The following is a 13,904-nucleotide window of genomic DNA, read 5'->3' as shown; positions in this document are numbered from 1 at the left end:
TTTTATTTTAGAATAAACGTTTGTCGGTTTAGAATTTATAAAGTTACAACGACACTATATATATATATATATATATATCATTTTATATAATTATTTAATGAGTTTTAACGAGCGGTTCGGGTTTGTAAAAAATTGATTCTTGAACGAAAATGCTAACGGAATTTAAAACAACTTCTATTTAACTATAAAAATAATTTCATTTATTTTATAATGGTTTTTAAATATATATTAGATTTATTAAAATTGATAAAATGTTAAAAAAAAAAACAAAGAATATATCTGCTGTGACCCGGGTTCGAACCCGGGTCTCCATGACCACAACAAGCATACCCAGCCACTGACCAAGGAGCTTTTGTTGTTAAAACATGGAAAACAATTATTTATAAACACATGCTAATCTTCATCTTCTTCATCAAAACCATAGATATTCAATTCTCAAAATCCATACCATGTTTGATTGATTTAGGTTAGGGGTTTTGTTAGACGGGTTAAAACTAAGAAAATCCAACTGTCAATTACCTCTAATGATGCGGGAATAAGGGCGGACGACAAGTTGGCCGGAACTGAGATTATAAGAATGAGTTGGTAATAATAACGAGTTTTTTTTGTGTAAAATTATGTTTGTAGCAGGTTTGGAAGGAGATTAGGGTGCGATTTATAGTCCCAATTGATCCGTTGGGTGATTATATCGAGTTGATGATTTTTTTATTATTATCCGGCGATTTAGGGATGAAATCCGAACGTTCTAGTGTGTTATTACTCATAATGGGTCTTGATTAAGCATTAAAAATTTGATTAAAATGGCGTTATGGATGGTTTTAAATGTCGTCGGAGTTATCTCATCGTCGTCGAACTTGCGTCGCCGGAAAACCAAGACGAAGAGGGGGGGGGGCTGGGTAGGGTTATTATATTATTATATTATATTTTCAAATCCAATTTACACTTTAAACCCCTCAACTTCTTAATATATATAAATTGTTTTTAAACTTTAGTAATCTTTAACCTTTGAACTTTATAATTATTCATAATTGATTAAAACTTGTTATAATTTTAATATGCTTAGATTGTTTACGTTTTATACCTGATAGATTTAATCTTTGATTATCTGATAGACTTTTATAGCTCGGAAATTCGTAATTTGAACTAAACAGATAGACAATGAACGAGAAATAACTATAAATTGTCGTAATTAATATAAATGATAAACGACAAAAAAAACGTATTTATTGAAACGACATAATGGGTCGGTTTAACGAATACAAATACAAATAAAAATACAAATACGAATAAAAATTGACAAATGTCACAGCATTCCCTACTTTTGAGAATTTTGTCCCGAAATTAAGTAGAAGAATCCGTAACAAAAAGATGAAGACACTTTGTTCGCATTTGATCTTCTCGTTCCCAAGTGAATTCAGCGCCACGCTTGGATTCCCAACGAACCTTTACCAAAGGTATACGACTTCGTTTAGTTTCTTTGTCTTTGCGATCCATGATTTTCACCGGTTTCTCGACAAAGTGCATTGTTTCATCGATGCGTACTTCGTTGAGTGGTACATGGAGGTTTCCATCAGCAAGACATTTCTTCAGATTTGAAACATGAAATGTCGGATGAAAGTTAGAAAGCTCTTGAGGAAGTTCGAGTGTGTAAGCAACACTACCAACACGAGTAAGAATCTTGAAAGGTCCAACGAAACGAGGAGATAGTTTGTCTTTCTTGCCAAAACTAACAACACATTTCCAAGGAGATACCTTGAGAAGGAAACGGTCACCAACATTAAACTCGAGAGGTCGTCGTCAGTTATCAGCATAACTCTTTTGACGGCTACGAGCGGTTAAGAGGTTTTGTTAGATTTGAGCAATCAAATCAGTAGTCTCTTGAACAAGTTCCGGACCGGAGATTTGGGTTTCACCAATGTCGTTCCAACTGATAGGTGATTGATATTTACGACCATAGAGAGCTTGGAACGAAGACATATCGATACTTGAATGAAAACTATTATTGTACGAGAACTCAATCAAGTGAATACGAGAATCCCAGTTTCCACCGAAATCCATGACACATGAACTAAGCATATCTTCGAGCGTTTGGATCGTGCGCTCGGACTGCCCATCGGTTTGAGGATGATAGGCGGTGCTAAGATCCAATGGAGTTCCCAACGCGTTTTGAAGCGATGACCAGAAATGAGAAGTAAACGACCATCACGATCGGAAATGATATGCGAAGGTATACCATGACGACAAACAATACGCTGAACATAAATTTGAGCGAGTTGATCAACTGAAAACTTTTCATTGATCGGGATGAAATGAGCGTACTTAGTCAAATGGTCGACAATAACCCAAATACCGTCGTGGCGGTTCCAAGTAGTCGGAAATTTGAACACAAAATCCATAGAGATATCTTCCCATTTCGAAACAGGGATGTGTGTTTGAATGAGTAAACCAGAAGCTCTTTGATGCTCGGCCTTGACTTTAGCGCAAGCAAGGCATTTTCCCGCATATAACGCGATGTCTTTCTTCATACCGGGCCACCAAAATGTGGTCCGTAGATCAAAATACATCTTATCCGCACCGGGATTAATGGAATATCGAGACTTATGAGATTAGTCCATGATGAATGTGCAAATATTGTCACGATTAGGAACCCACAAACGAGTGAGGTAATACAACAAACCAACACGCTTAGTTTCAAGTTGTTTATCGACACCACAAGAAATTTCATCATACATATTTCCCTCGGTGACAGAGACATGTTGGGCTTCAAAGATACGAAGTTGGAGATTGGTTTGAATGGTCACACAATGAAGCAGAATTGATTTCAATGGGTCTTTCGACTAAGGGCGTCGGCTACAACATTCGCTTTACTAGGATGATAACGAATTTCACAGCCGTAGTCGCTAAGTAGTTCAGCCCATCGTCGTTGCCGCATGTTTAGATCTTTTTGATCGAAAATATGTTGAAGACTTTTGTGGTCGGTGAATACCACACACTTAGTGCCATAGAGATAATGTCTCCAGATTTTCAACGCGAATACAACGGCACCGAGTTCGAGATCGTGCGTTGTATAATTCTTTTCATTAACCTTAAGTTGACGTGAAGCGTAAGCGATAACTTTACCTCGTTGCATAAGGACATAACCGAGGCCTTGATTGGAAGCATCACAATAGACAACAAAATCCTCATTGCCCTCAGGGAGTGCAAGGATCGGTACATCGCAAAGCATGCGCCTAAGAGTTTGAAAAGCTTCATCTAGCTTTGGCCCCGATACATAGGTTTATCCTTGTGAGTTAGTGAGGTTAGGGGTAAAGCGATCTTCGAAAAAATTAAGAATGAAGCGACGATAATAACCTGCAAGACCAAGAAATGAACGAACTTCGGTAGGAGTGGTTGGAGTTTTCCGATTCTTAACGGCTTCGATTTTGGCTGGGTCCACGTGGATACCCTTTTCATTTACTATATGCCCTAAGAATGGAATTTCTTTCAACCAGAACTAGCACTTTGAGAACTTAGCATAGAGTTGTTCCTTCCTTAATAGATCAAGGACGGAATGAAGATGTTTCTCGTGCTCGGCTTTGGACTTGGAATAAATAATAATGTCGTCAATAAAAAAAATTTCGAAATATCTAAGTAAGGTTTGCATACGCGGTTCATGAGATCCATAAACACCACGGGTGCATTGGTTAGCCCAAAAGGCATAACCATAAATTCGTAATGCCCATAACGAGTCTAAAAAGCGGTTTTGGGTATGTCATCTTCATGTACGCGTAGTTGATGATAATCCGAATGAAGATCAATCTTTGAGAAGCATGAAGCACCTTGGAGTTGATCAAAAAGATCGTCTATACGAGGCAAAGGATAACAATTCTTGATTGTGAGTTTGTTGAGCTCACGGTAATCAATGCACATACTGAAGGACCCATCTTTCTTTTTGACGAAAAGAACGTGTGCGCCCAAGGAGATGAACTAGGGCGAATGAACGCTTTATCCAAAAGTTCTTGGGGCTGGTTAGACAATTCTTGCATCTCGGAGGGTGCAAGACGATAAGGATCCCTCGCAATCAGTGTTGCACCAGGCACGAGATCGATTCGAAATTCCACATCACGAATAGGAGGAAGACCATAAACATCATCGGGAAACACCTCAGGATACTCGCGAACAACAGGAATGTCCTCAATTTTTCGTTCCTTCTTTTCCACCACATGGGCTACGAATGCAACATACTTCTTGCATATGTACGTTTGGGCTTGAAAACAAGTGATAAAATTAAGGCTCGAGGAAGAAGGCTTTTCACCAAACACACGAAGAATTTGACCATTGGAAAGCGGGATACGAATGAACTTCTCGAAGCAAACAATTTCTGCACGATGAATAGATAACCAGTCCATGCCTACTATGATGTCAAAACTTCCCAATTGCATAGGAATGAGGTCGATTGAGAACTTATGGCCATTTAAATCTTACTTGCAAATTCGAATAACCGAGTCAATTGATATGGATTTACCATTAGCTACCTCAACAGAGTACGAATTTTTAAGCTTAGATCGGGGTTTAGCAAGTAAAGGCTCAAATTCAAAAGACACAAAGCTCATATCGGCACCGGTATCAAATAAAATGGTTGCAAAGTGGCCATTTACGAGAAACGTACGATTCACCACATCGCCGCTTTGCTGAGCTTGATTGGCGTTAATCAGAAAGCACGTCAACGATTATCTTAAGGAGCTTGAGCAGCTTGAACATTTTGACCACCTTGTAGTGCAGGAGCTTGAATGGCTGGATGCGACTGAACTTGAGCTTGATTAGCCAACGATAGTGGAACTTGCGGCTGATAAGCTGAATGGGTTTGATAAGTTTGCATTTGGTATATCAGAGCTGGAGCTAGCTGAAGCGAGTTCACAGTTGTGAGTCGTGGACACGTGCTGCGAAAGTGGTTATGTAACACCCCGTAACCGCAGCGGAAACGTACACGGGATGCAACAGACACATCTGATATCAACAGCATTGTTTATAAAGAAAACACCACTACATTACTTTAAAAGTATTACATTGTTCTGAGTTTCATAACCATCTAAGCGTTATCACATAAGTGTTACCGATAGTACATTAACATATTTAATGCAAAATATAGATCTCTAGACTTCCACAAAATAGCACACAGCATCGAACACATATCACTCATTCCGACTTGAGTGTACCTAGAAAGCATGTAAAGAAAACGGGTCAACTACTAATAGTTGGTGAGTTTCACTAATTTAAATAAACCACGACAAATCGTTATAAAAATCATGAATAAGTGATGTAATTATACTGAGTTCACGAGTGAAAACTCTATTAACCCCAAAACATTTAGATAATCCTCCGGGAACTCTGTTACCCCAGAATACTTCCAATAACTTCTGGGAACTCAGTTACCCCAGAAACACATTTAATATCCTCTGGGAACTCTGTTACCCCAGAATCCCATTTAATAACCTCTGGGAACTCGGTTACCCCAGAACACTGTTTCGGGCCTTACAATATTAGCAACTTAGTTAATTACCATCTTAATACATTTCCGTACGATTTCCGTACAATAAATATTATATAAATTCATTCGTTTCCATGCGATTAGCATGTACTTAAACACTTTGATAGAAACATGCTTTCCGCCCCGGGAAAATATTTAAAACAGTTCAGTAAAAAGGGGCTCGTGAAAACTCACCTTCCTGTGAGCAAGATGTACTACGGTGCACGGCTACTGGTACAGATCTGTAATACGATCCCCAAATCGTTACTACACAATTTCTAACAATATAACTTAAATTCGTGTTAGCCGGTACGTCCGGGGACACTGTTAACCCAGTACCGTACATGATCCGGGGACCATGTTAACCCCGATACACTGCTCAGGACTTAGATTGTGATATCACTTAGAGTTCTTTAGTCAAAACTACCGATAGTTTGTTTTCTCGTTTTGCGTGCCTAGCACGGTTATTCGTCTTTATTTTTTAAAAAAAATGAGTTTGACCACACACGACCCGAAAATAGTTATTATTGATATCTTCATTAAAGTGGTGAAATTAGAGCTCGGTTAAACACCCCGTTTGGCCGCGGGGCCCGTTTCCGTCTTTAATACACCGGAAACGGTTGAATCGGGTAAAATTACCCAAATCATCCGAATTATTTTCGGATGATTTATTTTTACTTGATTAACTTAGTTTCATGAAAATAGTCCATTTTTAGGGTTTTTATGCACCAGTCAGCTCGATTAGGCGAACTTTGCCGGTTTACTCGTTTTAAGCTTTAAAAGTTTGTTTTTAAGTTCCAATTAGCACAAATAAATATCCGTTTAGTCTTGGACCTTGAAATTTTGTAAAAAACATATTTTGACAGTAAGAAATGTTATAAAATTTTTCCAGAATTAATTTTTGTATCTAAGATTTATTTAACCATTTTTAAACGTCATTTAAACACCAAATATGTCGAAAATACCAAAAGACCTTCGAAAAATCCCAAATTTTTCTGGGATGACCCCTGTCACCCACATAGTTCACTGTAATTTTTCCAGAACTAAAAACACATTTTTCATGCCATTTTTACCAAAACCGAGCTAGAAATCCCTAGATCTTGTTTTACCGAAAAGCCTACTTAGACTTCTCCAATGAACCTGAAATTTTGTGTGTGACTTTTATATGTTATAAAAAGCTTATCTTTAATTTTCCAGAATTTTTCATGATGTTTAGCTATTTTTCACCATTTTTAGCCAAAACTGAGCATTAAATTCACCAAATATTCATCCTTTATCCAAAAATTACCAAAATTTCACAGATCTCATATTTCCATGTGTAGATCATCTCTGTGAAATTTCATGACCCAACTCTAAGCCTACCACAATCTGTCCAAAATAACTAAATCACACGAGAACCGAACTATCTTGTGTTTTCTAGCGTTAGATCGCAAAGATCTTGGTTTCTAGCCTTTGCTAGCCACTAGATACAACACTTACAAGCACATCAACACCACACCAAGCAAGTTATACCCACAATCAAGCCATTTCTTTCATGGTTTCGATTAAAACATCAAAACAAAGATTTTGACCGTAAAAATTCGTTTTTGACTCTTTTAGCTACTTTCTTGGACCAAGATCCTTTGTATAACTTGTATACATCCCTTGATCCTCCAAGAATCGGTTTCATCTCGGGTTTTCACCCATTTTTCATTTGAAACCTCATTTTCTCAAGATTATGGAATCAAAACTAAGAATCAACCATTAAAGTCATGTTTATACCTTATGGTCTTGCTTAAAAAGCTTGGGTTTTGGATGGATGATGAAGAGGTTGAGAGGATTTGGAGTTGGAGAGTTAGAAAAAAAGAAAATGAAATGTGTATGTGTGTGTGCATAGGGCCGGTTCTAGTTGTGGTGTGGGGGGGCCCACATCTCAACCCATGGCCACACATTTGGATTACGCAATCCGGATAATGTTGTGGATAATCTGGTTCAGTTCGTTTCTCGGTTAAACGTTTAATTCCGCTCAAAACGAGACCAAAACGGTCGTTTTTCGGCTTAAAATTAAAATTTATATAAAACTGATTTAAAAACTTTAAAAACTTAAACCATGACGTTTATTGACTTAACACATCGTATTGTCGGTAATTGTGCATCTTTTTCGGCTTGATCGATCGTCTCTTGCTTGGTTTGATGTTAAAGGTTTCGTTTATCGTACCGACGTACTAATAAATCGAAATCCTTTTTCTGTGCTATAATTCACTTATCCCGAAGCTTTAATACTTCGTAAACATCACTAAACATTATATATTTTGTCTATAATGTAATTCCCGATTCGTTCGGGTTTCAATAACCGTTCATCGATTAATCGTAATTCCGATACGACTAGTTGTACATTTGAGTATAATTCGTACTGTGAATCTTATATACTCGTATAAACACATTATAATTCATATATTCAGTATTGAATAACACGTAAATAGTATATTCCGGCTAGGGTATACCTGAATTTGCCGGACGTTACATTCTCCCCCCGTTATAAAAATTTCGTCCTCGAAATTTTACGCGTCAACTACTTCCTTTTGAGGAAATAGGTGGGGGTATTTCTTCCGAAATTCGTCCTTTCGTTCCCATGTATATTCTGGGCCTCGTTGCGAGTTCCATCTAACTTTGACCAACGAGATCTTATTGTGTCTAAGTTGCTTGATTTTCCCGTCTACTATTTCTATGGGCTCCTCTACAATGTTGAGCTTATCATTTATTTGGACACCCTCTAAAGGTAACACCGATGTCTCATCCGACAGGCACCTTTTCAATTTCGACACGTGGAACACGTTGTGAACTGCACTCAGTTCATCAGGCAGTTCTAATCGGTATGCTACAGGACCGATTTTCGCAGTAATGTCGAATGGTCCAATATATCTAGGGGCTAACTTCCCCGCCTTTCCAAATCTAACCACACCCTTCCACGGTGATACTTTCAAATACACTTTATCACCTTTCTCGAATGATAACGGTTTTCTACGGGTATCGGCATAACTCTTCTGCCGATCCCGTGCGGCCTTCAGATTGTTCTTAATTTCAAGAATTTTCCTGGTCGTTTCCTGGACCAGGTCTGATCTAATGACCTGTGTGTCGCCCACTTCAGTTCAGCAGAGTGGTGATCGACATTTCCGACCATACAATGCTTCGTAAGGCGCTGCCTTTATACTGCTATGATAACTGTTATTATAGGAAAATTCAACGAGTGGGAGATGTTGATCCCAATTTCCCTTAAAATCCAGTACGCATGCACGAAGCAAATCCTCCAGGGTTTGAATGGTCCTCTCAGACTGACCGTCGGTCTGAGGGTGGTAGGCTGTGCTCAAATTAATACGCGTTCCCAGCGCTTCTTGCACAGCTTGCCAAAGCTTGGAGGTGAAATGGCTATCCCGATCAGAGATGATTGAGATGGGTATCCCATGATGGGACACAATTTCATTTATATAAATCTGCGCAAGTCTCTCAGTGTTATAATTATTTCTAATCGGGATAAAATGTGCCGATTTGGTTAATCGATCCACGACTACCCAAATTGCATCATGTCCTCGGGACGTCTTGGGGAGATGTGTCACAAAATCCATCGTGATCTGCTCCCACTTCCATTCGGGAATTTCCGGTTGTTGTAACATTCCCGAAGGTTTCTGGTGCTCTGCCTTAACCCTCGCACACGTCGTACACTTGCCGACGTATGTGGCTATTTCCTTTTTCATACCCGGCCACCAGTAGAACTCCTTCACATCTTTGTACATCTTATCCGAACCCGGATGTATGGAATATTTCGATTTATGCGCTTCGTCCATGATTAATTCACGAAGGTCATGGAGGGTCGGGATCCAAATCCGATTTTTGAAATAGAGAATTTCGTCCACGCGCTGTTCGAAATTCTTCTCGTTACCGTAAAGTCCCTCTTTTTCCAATTGTTCCTCTTTCAACGCCTCGCGTTGAGCGACTCGAATCAAATCCGAAAGGTTCGACTGGACTATCATCCCCAGCGCTCGCACTCGCAATGGCTTAACCCGATCCTTCCTACTCAAGGCATCGGCTACGACGTTAGCCTTGCCGGGGTGATAATGGATGTCACAGTCATAGTCGCTTAATAATTCGACCCATCTTCGTTGTCTCATATTCAGTTCTTTCTGATCGAATATGTGTTGCAAACTTTTATGATCGGTGAAGATGGTGCACTTTGTACCGTAGAGATAATGTCTCCAGATTTTAAGTGCGAAGATAACTGCTCCCAGTTCTAAGTCATGAGTAGTGTAATTTTTCTCGTGTACTTTTAACTGTCGGGAAGCATAGGCTATGACTTTATTATTCTGCATCAACACACATCCCAATCCACTACGGGATGCGTCACAATACACGACAAAACCATCGTCTCCGTCGGGGAGACTTAAGATCGGCGCTTGGGACAATCTTTGTTTTAGCGTTTGAAACGCCGCTTCCTGTTCTTCACCCCAATCATACTTTCGATCCTTTTGAGTCAGGAGGGTTAAAGGTTGGGCGATGCTGGAAAAGTTTTCTATAAATCAACGATAGTATCCAGCTAAGCCTAAGAATTGGCGGATTTCCTTTGGCGATTTAGGCGCTTGCCAACTCTTAACTGCTTCAACTTTACTTGGATCAACGTGTATTCCTTGATGGTTTATGACGTGACCAAGGAATTGCACTTCTTGTAACCAGAAGTTACACTTGGAGAATTTTGCATACAACTTCTCCTGATTTAGAAGTTCTAGAATTAATCTTAAGTGTTGCTCGTGCTCTCCTTTACTCTTCGAGTAAATCAAAATATCGTCAATAAACACGATGACGAATTTATCGAGGTAGGGTTTACAGACTCGATTCATGAGATCCATGAATACTGCTGGCGCATTTTTTAGCCCGAAGGGCATAACTAGGAACTCGTAATGGCCGTAGCGAGTCCGGAATGCGGTTTTTGGGACATCCTCCTCCTGGATTCTAACCTGATGGTATCCCGATCTAAGATCTATTTTTGAGAAGTAGCTCGCACCTTGTAGTTGGTCGAACAGATCATCGATTCGGGGAAGAGGATACCTATTTTTGATTGTCAACTTGTTCAACTCCCTGTAATCAATGCACATTCTAAGGCTCCCGTCCTTCTTTTTCACGAATAGTACCGGTGCACCCCACGGGGAATAACTAGGACGAATAAATCCTTTATCCAACAATTCTTGCAACTGGTTGGATAATTCTTGCATCTCAGATGGTGCAAGTCGGTAAGGTGCCTTAGCAACAGGGCCAGCTTGAGGTAACAGATCGATTCTGAATTCGACCTGTCGGGTTGGCGGTAATCCGGGAAGTTCCTCTGGGAAAACTTGTGGAAATTCGCGTACCACGGGAATATCGTCCACCCGTTTTTCCTCAGAATCAGTGGCCGTCAGGCTTGCTAGATACGCCACACATCCCTGACGTATATATTTTAACACCTTGAGGTGGGATATAAATGGTATCATGGTGCCGGATTTTTCTCCTTGCACTAATACCTCCTCGTCATCCGACACCCGGATCTTGACGATTTTCTTTTCACAGTTTATTTCTACCCTGTTACGTGCTAACCAGTCCATTCCCACTATCACGTCAAAACTACCCAATTCTACCGGTAACAAGTCAATCAGAAAGGATTGTTCGTTCAGAATAAAAGGGCAATTCCGAACTATCTGATTAACTATCATGGTTTTACCATTAACGACTTCTACGGTGTAAGGTTCTATGGTTTCACCAATAGGAAGGTTTGCTATCGAAAGGAATCTAACGGACACAAAACTTCTATCGGCGCCTGTATCAAATAATACAGAAGCGTAATGATCAGAGACGAGAAATGTACCTGTCACTACGCTGGGGTCCTGGCGTGCCTCGTTCGCCCCCATCACGAATGCTCGGCCTCGCGCCGGATTGGACGACGATGCCTGGCCCGCGGGTTGCCGCCCATTTCCTCCCTGGTTCAGTTTCGGACAATGTCTTTTGAAGTGATCCGTGCTGCCGCATTCATAGCAAGCACGGCTGGTGGTCACCATTTGGTTTCCTTGCGGGTTCTGCTGTCGGGCTGGTTGGGTCTTAAATGGCTGCGCACGGATAGGTTGTTGTTGTCGGTTCAGGTTGTTCAGATTTGTCTTACAATTTGGTGCGTAGTGTCCAATCCTGCCACACCGGTGGCACACCACCTCTTTGCGCACGCCACCATGGTGGTAACCACATTTCCCACACTTAGGAAACGTTCCCCTCTGCGGTTCTTGCCTTCCGCCCGAACTAGTCATGGCGTAGTTCTGGGCAGTGGGTCTAGCACGTTTACCTTGCTGCTTTTCCTGGGTCCTATGGTCATGTGAACTCCGCTTTCCTCCCGCGGACTCTCCCGCCACCTTCAGTGACCCGCTCCTTACGAAATCGTACCTTACGATACCCGCTTGCGTCACCGCACCCTCATATGTCTGGTGTCCCCCAGAATTGACTATACTCCTTACTACTGGAGTTAGTCCCCAAATATAACGCTCCACCCTCTTCGACTCTGGGGTGACCAACCATGGTACCAATCGCGCCAACTCATTAAACCGGTTCGTATAACCCAAGTGGTCCGCCCCCCGCATCTCCAGATTCCACAATTCATTTTCTAATTTCTGCAATTCGTTTCTCGGGCAGAAATGTTCCAATACAAGAGCCTTGAGCTCTGTCCAGGTCATGCGATTTGTCGTCGCCTGACCGCGAGTCTGCACTCTGGTGTTCCACCATGTCAAGGCATGGTCCGTGAATGTGCAGGCAGCATACTTAACAACACAATCCTCGGGGCAGTTGCTGATATTCACCACGGATTCTATTTTCTCGATCCATTTAACTAATCCATTTGGTCCTTCAGACCCGCTAAACTCTAGAGGTTTGCACAACATAAAGTCCTTGATCGAACATCCCCTGGATGTACGAATCGGTTCCGTACGGTTCGTCTCTACCGTAGGTATAGGGCCATTACTATCTGTAACAACCACCTTAGGCGGTGCGTCATTACTCAGAATCGTGTTATCATTCTGCGGAGGAGCAGTATTTCGTTCCCCGTCATTATTGGTGGTCGTTTGATTGCTCGGAGGGGTTGGATTGGTCGAGTTGTTAATACTGGCGGCGATGCGCGATACTATATCTGGTATCGCCGCCTCCAACTGGCAAGCAATCAGACGGCTCACGTCCACTTCCGACAATTGGGCTGAACGTTTTGGTGTCATTCTACACAACATCAAGAAAATATATATAATCAATACAAGTTCCAATAAAAACACAACAAGCATTCCATTCATTAATAACGTTAGTACATATTACACAAACATCCGTTCACATTACTTTCCTGTCACTATTACATTAGATAAGTTTTCCTACATAGGGCCTATGTCGGCATCATCTCGACATAACCCGCAACGGGTCAGTGCTTGAATGATACCCAAAAGTATCTATACTGATATGCCCCAAAAGAGACCCACCCTAAGGGCCAGTGGTTGTATTATAACTAAACAAGATTCACTCCATGTTAGCATCACCACTAACTGCTTACACAGAGTATCAAAAAAATGGTCCCTGTCTAACCCCAACCCAAAACCAACTAAACACGGTGGTAAACCAACCACACCAACACCGCCGCCATCCCCACAATCACTGCCATTAAACCCCGGATCCGTGTTTCCATCCGGTCAATCAACCCCAGGGAGTAGGCGTCCTCCCTCCTCAGCTGCGCGATCGCATGCTGGCTGTCCAGTATGCAATCCACCAAGAGGTTCCTCCTCTGAATACCCACCGTCAAGGCGGTGGTGTGCTCATTCATCCGCTCGGTGAGCACCCGGAGCCACGCCGCCTCGGTGGAGGGACGCTCATCCCTCACTGGCCTGGGGGTACCCCACACAGATGGCGGCACAGGCCCGGGCTGGGGGCGGGAGGACTCGCCTCTGTGGTAAGTGGATCTGGGTGGGGTAGAGGTAGGTGAAACATACGGGACACTGATCCGCGCCGTGAGGCGGGGACCGGGTCTGGGAGGGGTGAGGGTGACCTGAGGTGCGGGTGGGGTGGGAGACCTGGTAACCCTAGTAGGGGAGGACAAGCTAGCACTCCTAAGGCTAGTCTCAGAAGGCTTGGTGCTGGAAGCTAAGCGTACACTCCTAGAGTCCCCGGAACTGGCCTCCTCCGGGTCCTCATCTACAGATAAACTTCGTGATCTTGACATGTTTACCTGTACACAATTTAACAAACATATAGTTCTTTCCATAGTGTAAATCATAATCAAATTAATATACACTTACTTATACAACTTGACCACATAACAATATTATCACGTATTTGCACGTATGTTGCCAATTTTACCTATTAAAGTCCCCCGTGACTTTCCCCG

This window comes from Bidens hawaiensis, unplaced genomic scaffold, assembly GCF_021521415.1.
Source record: "Bidens hawaiensis isolate Kalapana, Puna unplaced genomic scaffold, B.hawaiensis_p1.1 tig00004617_1, whole genome shotgun sequence".
In the NCBI taxonomy this organism is placed as follows: domain Eukaryota; kingdom Viridiplantae; phylum Streptophyta; class Magnoliopsida; order Asterales; family Asteraceae; genus Bidens; species Bidens hawaiensis.
Note: the sequence above shows the minus strand (reverse complement) of the source record.